Here is a 13,297-nt window from a genome sequence, read left to right as displayed (position 1 = left end):
ACAGCCACAAAAGTCAAAAAGAGGCAAATGAATTAGAAATCCAGTCAATTCTTCAAAGATTTGAACAGATTTCCACTTAAAATTAGTTTAAAATTAAACCAGCTGCAAGCAAGGGCAGCCTGACTAAAAAAAGGATCCACATTCCTCAGAGTATCACAGAAGAAATAAATCATAGGAGAAAACATCAACAGACTAAAGTGGTAAATCATATAATAGCTTGGGGTGTTTATGGTTAAACAGCAATACCCCTTAAAACACATGCATGCTTGCATGCATGCTCACACAATCAGCATGACTGCCTGATGCAGAGTAAAGGCCACTCCCAATCCTGAGCAGAAAGAAATCCAGGCCGTGTTTCAGTGCAGCCTCCATTTATCAAAACAACCCTGTCATGTTGAGTACCATTAACAGATAATGAAAGGAGACAAGGGATGCAGTTACAAGCAAAGCACTCAGCCTTGTACAGGCCTAAGCATGCAGCCAAGTGAGCTGACATCTGACTTTATTATAAGCATTATAATTAAATAGAATACCTAGTTTAAGTAACATTAAGGTTGTGACACAAACCAACAAAAGCTGGGGAAATTCAAAGTAAAGCTTTGACACACTGTCATTAACTCCTGCTATTTGTAGGAGAGGAGAGAAAGAGAGAGAAAGTGCATTTTTGAATAAGATAATGTGTGTGTTTGAGAGAGAAAATAACCTAAACAGGTGAACACAGATTGCTTCAACGACTGAAAAGTCACCTATAACCTTAAATACTCTGTATGCTTGATATGTTTGCTCCCTGGTTTTCAAACCTGGGCTTCCTTGGAAGTTTATCAGGGGTCCCTCAACAAAGAACCTCAGTAAATGGAAGGCAAGCTTCTCTGAAAGACAGCTTGCCTGTGATCGATAGTCTTCGCTTGGGATGCGCAGGTGATGGGAAAGCATTCAGCCTGTTCTAAGGCACATTCTCACAGTTCCCACTGGTCCACTGACACAATGAGAGGCCTGGTCAGCCTTTCACAAGATTCTAGGCCTGGTCTATACATACCTTATTCTTCTGTGGAAAAACCTCCCTGCAATTAGAAAATACCCTACGAGCTTTCTTTCTGCTTTCAGGGAGTATTTTATGGAGAGAGGGCTCTCTTACATAAAGGCAGCAATCACAAGTATAATCTCCCCCTCCCCATCTGCAATGTGAAGTCCTACTGACACTATCAAGTGGTCTTCTGCCAAGTCAGACACAGCTCAGCACTGTCCACACTGGTTGAGCTGGTGTATCCCAGGCAGAAGTCTTTCCCAGACTCACCTTGCACCCATCCAAAATTCTATCACCTCATTTCATTGGAAACATCAGCTAGGTCTGGGACTTTGCTGCACATGCGCAGCACCAAGATAGAAAGGACTCCCAGAAAGCGGAACATTTCAAAACCACTGGCATACATAAACACACTGCACCACATCAGACGGGGACCGGAGGCGGGGCGAGGGCTTGCCAAAAAGCACAGAACAGCCCACAAAAACATTCAATGGTATGCAACCAAGGTGCTACTTTCTACACAGAGAGCACAGAAATAACTTCTACCTTCTTGCAAGAGCTTTAGTACACCTGAAGAACATCAAGTGGATATATACTCCCAATATCTATTGGGTAACAGCCATTCTCAGAAATTCCTTCTGAGAGAATTAGCTCTTATCAAGGCCTGCATAAATACTTCACCTAGTAGACAAACTGTGCCAAGAGGAGGAGACAGCTGCTTAAAGGCTACCAGATAAACATAGCTCAGCAGGGAAAACTAATTGTAAGAGCACTTTGCCTTATCGGACAGATCACATTAGAAATGCATTATTAAAATTTACTAAGCACTTAAAAGCTGAACAGGTCACTATAGTTGGGGGGGGGGGCGCCCAGAAGGAAATGGAATGGGGGTGAGTGGAGAAAAGAGATCACAGCTTACAACCTCTATGGCTTTCAGAACAAATTTCACACGCTTTGTTTAGCGAACACAATTTGCACTAACTGGAGAAAGTTTGTTAAATCCATTATCAAGAACAATGGAGATGTGATCTTGACAAATGTTGTTAAAAACAGGTTTGATGTGACGCCCTGGAATCTGACCAAGCAAACCTGCTTAACTCATACCAAACAGAGCTTAGGGATTGCCAAAAATCTACCTCCCTGCCCCCAGTTAGGTTACATCTCATTCTAACTTTTTATTAATATCTCGGGGCTGCTGCAAATGCGCAATCAGCTCACCAACCCCATCCATCCCACACCTGACTAAACAGGTACAACACAGGCCCCTGCTCACTGTCTTTGCCACTATGGTGAGCTATACTGTATTTATATTTAAATTAAAGCAATTATCTCCAAAATTCAGATCCTGAAGCTAAGGCTCCAATACTTTGGCCACCTCATGAGAAGAGATGACTCCCTGGAAAAGACCCTGATGTTGGGAAAGATTAAGGGCACAAGGAGAAGGGGACGACAAAGGACGAGATGGTTGGACAATGTTCTTGAAGGTACTAACATGAGTTTGAACAAATTGCGGGAGGCAGTGGAAGACAGGAGTGCCTGGCGTGAAGAGTCGGACATGACTAAACAACTAAACAACATCATCTCCAAATTTGTACCTATACTTAAAAATTACCATATGCAAATCAGTGTCCTCTTTTTCTGTGGATGCATAAGTAATCACTCTACTCTCCTCGCTCCCACCCCATGGAACCTCAGAAAACTGTCTAACAACTTTTTGGCCACACAAATTTGTAAGGGCACGTGATGTATTATCCGGCTACTTCCCAAGCCCTAAAGTGCACAGATATTTTACATATTGGCAAGTATTATGGGGGATGATCTGCCTTTCTAAGCTAAAAATTTCCCAAGTGCCTTGCAAATAGAGAATTTTTTAAATAAAAAAAAACCAAAAAAATCCTAGACATATTTTCTTGTGAGTAAGCCTCACTAGACACTATGGAACTTTGCTTCTGAGAAACCACTCCCAGGATTTAGCTATATAGACCTTTTATTGTGAAATCCAACAAGCCAGTTAAAAGATGTTCATTAACGACTTCCCGCTAGAGTTAATACCCCACTCAGCACATGGTTCTGCTGTGGGAAGCCATGACAGTTAAGCCGGTCTGACACAATATGAGGTTGGTACAACAGATGTGGTCTACGTTTGTTCTCCAAAATGTTGGCACCAACAATGTATTTCTTTATCCAGATAAAGTAAGCAACACTCAAAGCTTCTTTACACACATGCACTGCACATTTCTCTCCTTGAAACCTTTTTTCTGCTTTCTTATCAGTAGCCTGCTTCTGCCTCTCGCTGCGTCGAGTCATCTCAATTCTCCTTTTCACCAGGCTGTACTTTGAAAGCTCAGCAGGTACTGACTGTGGTCTTGTCTTTTTTAATATCTCGCCACCAACTGTCACCACCACCCCGGCGCCCACAAGAGAAACTGGCAGTTTTAGAATATTGCATAAGGAAGATTCCACAGGTCACAGCACCAGTAACTTAAAAATAATTTTCACTATTGTTATTAATAATTTCAAAAGGGGAAGGAATTTGTCTCTTCAAGTCTCACTTCTAACATGGGATGCTTTGATTCCATCCCAAACTACAACTACAGAGCAAATGGTGTATGTTTCCTTTGAGCACTGTCTTATGAAAACCATGAAGTTAAAAGTGAGCCTATTAACCCCAGGATCTTCCAGGGCTGGAAAAGACCCAAACACCTCATCAGTCAGAAGTCTGAAATCTTGGCATTGGCACCTAATAATCCTCCTTGACTCCTCATGCAAAGGGCCGGTGCCAATTTCTAATTTTTTGGCAACTATGGAATGGAGGTAGGGAGGAAGCTAAAATATTTCCAACCTTGAAATGTTCTATTATTTCTCCATGAATATGCCACCCAAAATCATAGTTAAATATGAAGTACCCAAAATGCATTATTACTTTAATATAAAAAGCAAAACTTTAGGACTAATCTCCCTCATCATAACCACAGCATTTATATTGCTGTCTCAACTGTTCACATAAGTATTCACGCTGTTAATTATTAAATTAATATCAAAAAATCAAAATTTTGATAATCACAAGGACCCCCTACAATAGGTCAATATTATTCCCCTCTAATGATGGTGGTGGTGATTTATTACCTACCCTTCATCCCAAGGTCCCATGGCAGATCACAACAATTTAACATACAACCTTGAAAACGACTTACCACCACAAGAATAGAGTGGGTCCTAAAATCTGCATATCAAGTGACAAAGGCCAGGGTAAAGATGTAAAGAGATGCATCTTCAGCACCTAGATGGCAAGCCAAGGTTGAAAGACCAGAGCTTGCTGAATAAAGGTCACCTAGTTAGTTTACGGCCTATAGTTCCTGGTTTGTGGGTTCAGTCTTAGCTACTGCACCTCACTAGCACCACACATTAACAAACCCCATTATAGGAAATTGGCAAGTGCAATCAACTTGCCTGCTCAAAAGCAACCTAGCAAGTGACTATTACTATTCCACACACTGAAACAGCAACTCCTTGCATGCTCCACTGCAATTGTCCATCTCCTCAAGACAGCTGGGACACTTTGTTTATCTACAGGAGCAGTGGCTGATGGGTTCCTTCTTATCCTTCCATACATCAGGTATTGGGAACCTGTTGCCCTCCAGATGTTGTTGGACTACAACTCCCATCATCATTGACAACTGACCATGCTGACAGGGGCTGGTGGAGTCCAACATCATCTGGAGGGCCACAGGTTCCCCATCCCCACTTTCCACCTACCTGAAAGAGGCAGAATCTCTGCACTGATCGCAGGGCAAGAAAATACAGTGGCTTGATTTAGACATTGCACCAGACCATAACAAAAGGGTTTAACTGCTAGAATTCTGGCTGGCCTAGTCAGGTGAGGTCATATTACAACACTTCTGAAAGAAGTACATTGGCTGCTTATTCGCTTTGGGGCTCAATTCCAGGTGCTGATGCTTATCTTTCAAAGATATAAACAATTTGCAATCCAAATACCTGACGGTGCCCCTCTTCACATCCATTAAGATCTTCAAATGAATCCCTTCTACAAGTCCAATTCATTGGTGGCATGTGGGTTCAACAAAGAAGAACTTTTCTCTGGCGACATTCCAATTTTGGAATATCCTTTCCAGCGTGGATCAACTGGAACAGACGCTAAAATTGTTTTCTGGCAAGAGGTTTTAAGATAGGTGTGAGGAACCTTTTTCCAGTCAGAGGTCTGCATTCCCTTCTGGGAAACCCTCCAGGGGTCAGATGCAAATGGGGCAAGAAGCAAAAGTGGGTGGGGCAATTAATGCAAAGAATACCTTTGCACAGTAGACTAGCTTCTACACTTAGCTCTCTCTATCCTCCACCCAGGCAAGCCAGAAGCATTAACAATGGCACATTACAGTCAAGCAAAAACACTCAAGGTATGATACAGGGCCAGCGAGGTGCATGACCTAGGGAGAGGGGAGAGGCAATGTGGTTTGGGGAGGGGTCTGAGGACTAGATAGAGAAGCTTGGAGGGCACCATTAGGCCCCTGGGCCTGAGGTTCCCTGGCCCTGTTTTAAAACATTTTCATATGCCCAGGCATTTAAAATTGATTTTATGGCCTCTGCTTAATAGTTCCATAGTTCACTTGCTACTCAAAGTTTTATTGCCAGTATGTGTTATTGGGTTATTACATTGTATTAACACCCTGGAATCAGTTTGGGTGAAGGGCAGTTTAGAAGTGGTTAAAATATATAACAAATGAAATAAATACAGAAGCTTAACCTGGTTTAGCGTAATTTCCGAAATGGAAAATCGTAGCTTGCAGCCAGCCAGAACACTAGGAATTAGAAGCCATGGTTTGAAATGGGTTTGCAAATTATGGCTTGGCGTGACGTCTCCCTTGAGGAAACAGTGGCTCTGCTTCCAGAGGCCAGTGCACTGACAGCAGCGGTGACTGGCCTGAAATGTTCCAGATGCTAAGGACTACAAACTGCATCAGCTCCAAGCAGCACAGTCAACAGTCAGGAATGACGCGAGTTGTATTTCATAACACCTGGAGGGCACAATGTTAAGCTACAGCTGAGAATGAATGCTGAGCATTTGGAAAACAAAAACAGAGGAGCTCCAAAATGGCATGATCTGAACCTGTGTGTGTGTGTGTGTGTGTGTGTGTGTGAGAGAGAGAGAGAGAGAGAGAGAGAGAGAGAGAGAGAGAGGGAGAGATTTGGTCTAGACTTGGGAGAAAGTAGTGGACCTGTTATCTAACAGCCTGGTAAGATATCCCAGGATCAGAAATAGCCCCTTTCCTTGTCACCTGTGGCAAATGAAAATTACTTCTAGTTAAAGAGGTAGAACAGTTTTTGCACATTGGAAGAGAAGGGCAAATAGCAGTGTCAAATATGAGACAAAAAGCTTCATGTCAGCCATATATACTGATGCCAATGAGATGTGCATACATAGATCTGCTCAGCAACTCCCTAAACACAATTTTGTTTAAGGTAAACTTAACAAAACACAAACGTAAAGAGCTGGAGTGTTCAAGTCATTTAATTTCAAAAAATGGCACCAAGACCTTCAAACAGAACTAGCCTGTTCTGAACCTTGCAGACCAATGAAAACATTTAGACACAAACATTTGTCAAGGCAAAATTGTTAATAAATGCTTGTGTAAACTACCATGGAAGGTAGTTTAAGCCAGTGCTTTATTTAGGCTGGCTGTTCTTTTAGCTAGCCTAAATAAAACACCAGCTACTGAAAAAGATGAACTCTTTCTTCCATGGATCCATCCTTCTACAGCTAACATAAAAGGCTGTTCAAAAACGCTGCCATTAGTTAAAATCTTACACAGTGCGAGTGAGTTTAAAACACAGAGGTCAGAAGACCTAAAGCAGATTCTTTCCCTCACATGCACCACAGGCTTTTGCAATGGTCTAAATCAAGCCAATTTTAAACAATAAAAGCCACCCTGCCCTCTCCACTATGCTCTTAAGCGTACGTTAAACGCTTGTGAATGGAAAATATGATACCTCTATCAACAGCCTGCGGTATGTTTAAACTATTATAATGTAAAGCATGCTTATTCTCACAAAAAAGCTAGCGGAAATGACTACCAAATGCTTCCTTTACAATCTCTCCAGAATAGGGCAGATTCTTTTAACTGGGGAGCACAGGGATGTGGGAGGTGGGAGGGGGAGAAGAGATTTTCCTGACATCCTGAATGTTAGCAGACTCTGCGCAAAACAGATGATATCCCTAGGAAAGAAAACTTTTGCTATGAATTCATCATCTTTTATGAGAGGCACATAGCAAAAAGGTAGAAAAACAGTTCTTCACATTTTTAGTGCGCTAATCATTTTTATGTTCAAGAGATTTGTTTTTTTCTTTATGGGGGGAGGAATCAAGTGGCCTTTTAAAAGGAAAGTGACAATAACCACAGGAAGTGACCGTAGCTATAATAGTCTTTCCCTCAAGAGGGCCTGATAAACTTTTTAAAAAGAAAAAAGAAAAAAGAAAGAAAAGAACAGGAAGTCTGCAGCATAATGATGAAAAAAATTAACAGGCCAGAAGGACCAAGCTACAGAGCAGTTACAGATACAAGCCCAAAGGGAAAGAGGCAGCCTAAAAGGTGGTGGCGCTCACACATGGAATCTATGAGATCTGCCCAAAGGAGGGGGAGAGAAATGCCACCCTGTATTTCAAATTTATACCTGGGGATGGAACTAATCAAATGCTCATTTCAGTTGAGCTCAATGATTGGAAAGAAGTCATTTTTTCTCTCCTTCTCTGGCCTGCTTGGAATACACTAAACACAGACCATGGTAACAGAGTGCAAAGGAGTGAGTGTGTGCAGAAGTGGTATAGCCCACCTGCACACATTTATTGATCAACTGCAGTCATGCAAGAGACACTGCTAATTTGAAGCCATGGCTGCCAAACGCTGAAAGGATGCCTTCCAAGACGACAGACAAGGTGAGATGGTGGGGAGAAGCACCCTTTCCGCATCAAACACAGGTCCCAAAGCAACCAAATTTGGAGGAGAGACCACAGCTCAGTGGTACACCACATCTGCTTTGCTTGCAGGCCCCAGGTTTAATCGCCAGCATCTCCAGGGAAAAGGATCAGGTAGAAAGTGGCAGGAAATACTTCTCTTTGCCTGAGGCCCAGGAGAGCTGCTGCAGATCAGAGAAAACAATACAGGAAAGAATGGGTGAATAGTCTGGCCTGGCATAAAGACAGCTTCCCATGTTCTCAATAATAAATAAAGTAAAAATAATTTAGACATTTTAAAATAAAATACAACAAAAACACAGATCAGATCTCTGTATTTATATCCGGTCACCCGACTTTTAAAAGTTATTGTCAGAGGCTGCCTCAGGTCTCAGCTCACAGAAGACCAACGCCAAGCTCTTCTTATATACAAGGATGTTTATTGCTGTTCATTATTGGTTCCACAACCGAGGCGCGCAGCCCCGAGTTTCTAACGTCAGACATTTGAAGTCCCCTCTGACTCGCTCCCGCCTCTACACCAACTTAAGAGGCTTGTGCTAGACCACCTCTTCCTGTCTTTCCTTTTCCGCAGGGTCTTTCTGCCCCCCTGGGTTCCTGCCCTCCTGCTCTCTCCTGAAGCGGATTCCTCAGATGCCTGTTCCCCCCTCCTTCGTGCTTTGGGGCCAGGCTCCTCCTCCGGGCTCTCTCCATTTCCGCGCGCCTCCACATTTGAACTTGGCGCGCGCTCGCTACCCCTGACCTTCCTTTTGACACCTACACTACTCCCTGTACTACTCTCCGCCTCTTCCGGCAGGACGTTCTCCCCCGAACTCCTTCCCCTGTCTCTTTCCTGCTCCGCTCCGTGTGTCACACTGGGAACCCCCCTCTCTTCCCTTCGTTCCTGCTGGGAAGCCGGCCCCGATCTCCCACTCCCGCTCGGGGTTTCCCTGCTGCTTCCCTGCTCCTGGCAGGTCCCCCCTGTGACCCCCCTTGTCCTGACTAGGGGCGCCCCCTCCTGAGAATCCTCCGATTCACTTGAGAGACTCATGGAAGATCTCAAGTCATTGTCATCCTCTTCCTCACTGTCCTGGGATTCTTCCTCGTCGCTCTCCGTCTCCTCCCTCACCTGTGCCTCTGTCTCTGAACCCCTGACAGTTATCAATAATAATAAGATAACTCAGACCCAAACAAAGCTATGTACAACTGAAAATGTTATTGTTTTGCCAGGGAACACAAAACAACCACCAGGAATGTACACCAAGGAGGCTCATAAGCTCCAATTCTTGGCTCAGTCACAATGGTTTGGGGTATGTTACTTGTTGGTAAAAGGAAGAATAGCAACCCATGCACAAGGTTGTTGGGAAGAGAAACAGCATGTCGTACCATTCTTTGTACACATTAATGAAATACCCACCCACCACATTTAACTTCCAAGTGGTTGGTTGAGCAACCACACAGGTATGACCCTCCCCCAATACCTATTTTGTGTCTGCTGTGTCTACCACATACTTAATGCAGAAGGCTGCTTATGCCAGATCATAAACAGGTTCCAGTTTGCCGCAGATTCAAGAGCCAATGACACAAGCCAGCTGCCATCCACCTGCCCAGATGAGAAGATGCTTACCCCATCCCCTTGGTTCACAACAGCAGCAACAGGACCAGGGGAAGAACAAAGTGACCGCAATCTCTTCTTCCAGAACCCACACATTTTGCACTAAGCCAACCCATTACCTGACAACTGGATCACTGACAGACACCTTGGAACCTGCTGTCGGGCAGAAAAGGCAGGATATAAATATTCCAAATTAATAAAACAAGACAAACATATAGACACTAAACTCCTAAAGAGCAACTCAAACATCTTCTTTGCAGTAGTGTTCCCTTAATCTCACTGCAAGGACAAATCTTCTACTCATACAAGAATTTTCTGCCCTGCACTCAGCAAGCCCCCAGATTCTAGCCTGTTCTTTTCCTGCACAGGAAGTCAAGAACAAATGTATCTTCAATGCATGACTTCACAGACACTCAAGCAGTAACGCAAGTCAACCTGTGCCCAGTTCTTACCAAGTACACCTGGGCACATCACTGTAAAATGTGCAGGAATTATTTTTGCTCAGATTGGTGCGCCACGTTATGCTATGACATCATTTCCCCACCCCAAAATCAAATAAAGTGAAGAGTTAAGCTACATGCATACAGTGGTACCTCTGGTTAAGAACTTAATTCGTTCCGGAGGTCCGTTCTTAACCTGAAACTGTTCTTAACCTGAAGCACCACTTTAGCTAATGGGGCCTCCTGCTGCTGCCGTGCTGCCGGAGCACGATTTCGGTTCTCATCCTGAAGCAAAGTTCTTAACCCGAGGTACTATTTCTGGGTTAGCGGAGTCTGTAACGTGAAGCATCTGTAATCTGAAGTGTCTGTAACTCAAGGTACCACTGTATCTACTTCCTCTCTCCCATTCCAGTGGTAACACATGACTACATACGGGGAGGGGGGGGTTCCAGCAGAGCTATTTTAGGGAGCTCAAGTAGGTGGGCTGTTGGGGGTAGAAGGCGACAAGCAGAGTACCCTAAGTCAAAACCATTCTTAAAAAATTAGTCCATTTACAGAAATAATGTCTTAATAACTGCAAGATAGTTAAAGTAAGGCACTGACACAACATTGTTGTTGTTTTTTTAGTAAAATCATAATGCTTTGGACCAAGTCTGCCTCACATGTTCTCATGAGTAATGTAGCTGGCACAAATTGTGTAAATAAAGCTTCACATTTTGGAAAACACTGCATTACAGTTCCCCAGACACTTTCCTTCAAATCTTTTCAGAATGAGAGTTTGGCATCAAAAGGAATCTCTGATCTTCTGTTTATTTCTCTCTTCTCATTGAGAGTGAAGGGAAGCTATGCATTAAGATGTGGCAGAAGAGAGCACTGCAAATCTGCTACTTAGGAGGCAAAATCCTTCCTTCATAGCTAGACAAATTCCAGTATCTGACAGCAGTACAGTGGGGATGGATTTATACAATTTGTGTGCATAGCTGTCCTGCAATTGGTAACCTGGCTTCAGAGTGAAAACATCTCTTTAGAACTCGCACCATCTGTCCATTGGAACCAGTATTAGAAACTGGGATAGAAAAGCTAGGAGCCAAATGGCTCCCAGGACATGGGTTGTGGGGCACCAAAACAGAATGTCTAGTCGCCATGGGGGGTGGGGGTATTGGCAACATTTTTTATTTATTATTTTTATAAACATGAACTAATACGTAATTCACATAAGAGACACATTCTTGTGATCACATTTTTATCAGAAATTGTTAATACATGTTTAATTTGGTGTTTACAATAAAAATAGTGGTACCATACTTCAGTTTTCAAAACACTCTACTCTTTATTGTTAAACTCCTTTACATATTGTCTGTGCTTAACATATACTTCGAGGCTTCAAAGCACATACACTACAGTAATCCCTGAGTGTCAGTCAGGTGCAAAAAATGGCACCCAGACTTTTTGAGGTCCTCGCAAATGGAGAGGCTTTGGGTGCAAAATGTTCAGTTTCTGTTAATTGGTTCTCGTGGGAAACTTGCAGATTCTAGCTTAGCACAATTAACTCAAGCTGGTGTCAATTTACTCTTGGCAGAAAGCCCAGGTCTGCTTGACCTAGAAACTACTTACTCTGATTGGTTAACGACCAGCACTCAACTCTGTTATCAAGGGATTGTTAGCTCAGTTTGGTGTGAGGTGTGTTAGGAGTTAGAAGTGCTGTGTATGGTTTTGAGAGAGAGAAAGAGAGGATTTATTTTGCTTTGATTTGTATGCAGAAACTCTGCTGGTTTTATTTTTCCTTTTAATAAATCCTGTAAATAGTTATTCTGAGTCTAGCTGACTAGTCATTACTGCCGCAACTAGCTTCTTCGCTGTGCAGGAAAACTCTGCTACGTTTGGGCTAAAGCCAATAGGGCTATGCCTGACACTTCAAAGTTCCATGACAAAATGCACCTGGCACCTTGCTAATTTTGAACCCTGATTGGAAAACATTAATAGTTTCCCCTTCCTTGAAAAGTTGTTGACTAATGCTTGCTCCATGTCACTATAGTGCTGTCAGCACAACCAAAACGCCTTAGTACCACAAGAGTTAGCAACCTGACAACAAAATAGCATTAGCTCACAGATGGGGGGAAAGAAGGCATCTATTGCCAACTGCCAATTCTTCATGAATTCTTGATGTAAAGGTAGAATAAACTGCTCTGATGTCATGAGCTAAGGCTACACTGCTTCAGAACAGCAGCAAAAGGCTGGGTAGGAGAAAGAGAAAACCTCAGAAGAGACCAACCCATGAAGAGGCCTGTGGTAATACTTTAGGAAGGTCCATAGGTCAGCTCAGAATAACTAGCTGCACACCTGGCTTGCCAGTAGTACATGTGAAAAGGCTCTAGGAGTCTTAGTAGACAACAGGATTAACATGAGTCAACAGTGTGATGCAGCAGCACAGAAAGCTAATGCTATTCTAAGTTGCTTCAACAGAATCACAGTATCCAAATCAAGGGAAATAATAGTTCTGCCTTGGTGAGGCCAAACCTGGATAACTGTGTCCACTTCTGGGCACGACAGTTTACTGTCACATGGAGGTTGGAGCAAGCTTGTTTTCTCCTGCTCCAGAGGGTAGACCCCGAACCAATGAATTCACATAGCAAGAAAGGAGACTGCAACTAAACATCAAGAAGAACTTTCTAACAGTAAGAACTGTTTGACAGTGGAATGAACTCTCTCAGAATGTGATGGACTCTTCTTCCTTGGAGGTTTTTAAGCAGAGGTTGGATGGCCATCTGTCATAGATGCTTGAGTTGAGATTCTTGCATTGCAGGGGGTTGGACTGGATGACCTTCGAGGTACCTTCCAACTCTACAAGTCTATGATTCTATGTATTGCATGTACACGCTCTCAGGCTAAATTCCCAATATTTCCAGTTTAAAGGATCTTGGGAAGCAAGTTGATCACAAGGTCTCTGTCTCAGGTTTTGGAGTGACATTGCCAATCAGAGTAATAAATTACTGGGCTATGTGAAGCAAATGGTTCAGTATATAAGACAGCTTTGTGTGCTTTTATAGTGTGGATTTTCAGCCACACAATCAAAAAACAAGCTACCAATATCCAACATAGAATTCAGATAAGGGAACACAGCCAAACTCGCCCCAACAACAGCTGAACGAAGGTTTGCGTAACAACAGAGAAAATATTTTTTAATTTTATTAAAAAATGTTCTGCAGAAAGAAAGCCTGTGGATCATAACACAAAATTGGATTTTTCAATAAATCCCC

At 43.0% G+C, this 13,297-nt stretch overlaps 1 protein-coding gene and 1 long non-coding RNA gene across 27 annotated transcripts in view; one reads left to right on the top strand and one right to left on the bottom strand.

Moving 5' to 3' along the window:
- LOC310711460 overlaps positions 1 to 13,297 on the top strand; it is a 201,190-nt gene that overhangs the window by 45,136 nt on the left and 142,757 nt on the right. The window lies entirely within an intron of this gene.
- Positions 1 to 13,297, bottom strand: part of RERE (arginine-glutamic acid dipeptide repeats) — a 348,430-nt gene that overhangs the window by 281,205 nt on the left and 53,928 nt on the right. Inside the window, exon 1 of one of the 26 annotated variants that reach the window (XM_083512810.1) lies at positions 3,248 to 3,414. The exons of 23 other annotated variants lie outside the window; for them this stretch is intronic. The gene's annotated coding sequence lies outside the window, so the exon portion shown is untranslated. Of the gene's footprint in view, positions 1 to 3,247; positions 3,415 to 13,297 lie in introns of those variants that run through there. 2 more of the 26 variants (XM_083512829.1, XM_083512825.1) reach the window with 2 other exon arrangements.

Source organism: Podarcis liolepis, assembly GCF_965112155.1.
Source record: "Podarcis liolepis genome assembly, chromosome: 7".
NCBI lineage: Eukaryota > Metazoa > Chordata > Lepidosauria > Squamata > Lacertidae > Podarcis > Podarcis liolepis.
The sequence above is the reverse complement of the archived record's forward strand: the minus strand, read 5'-3'. Positions and strand labels throughout refer to the sequence as shown.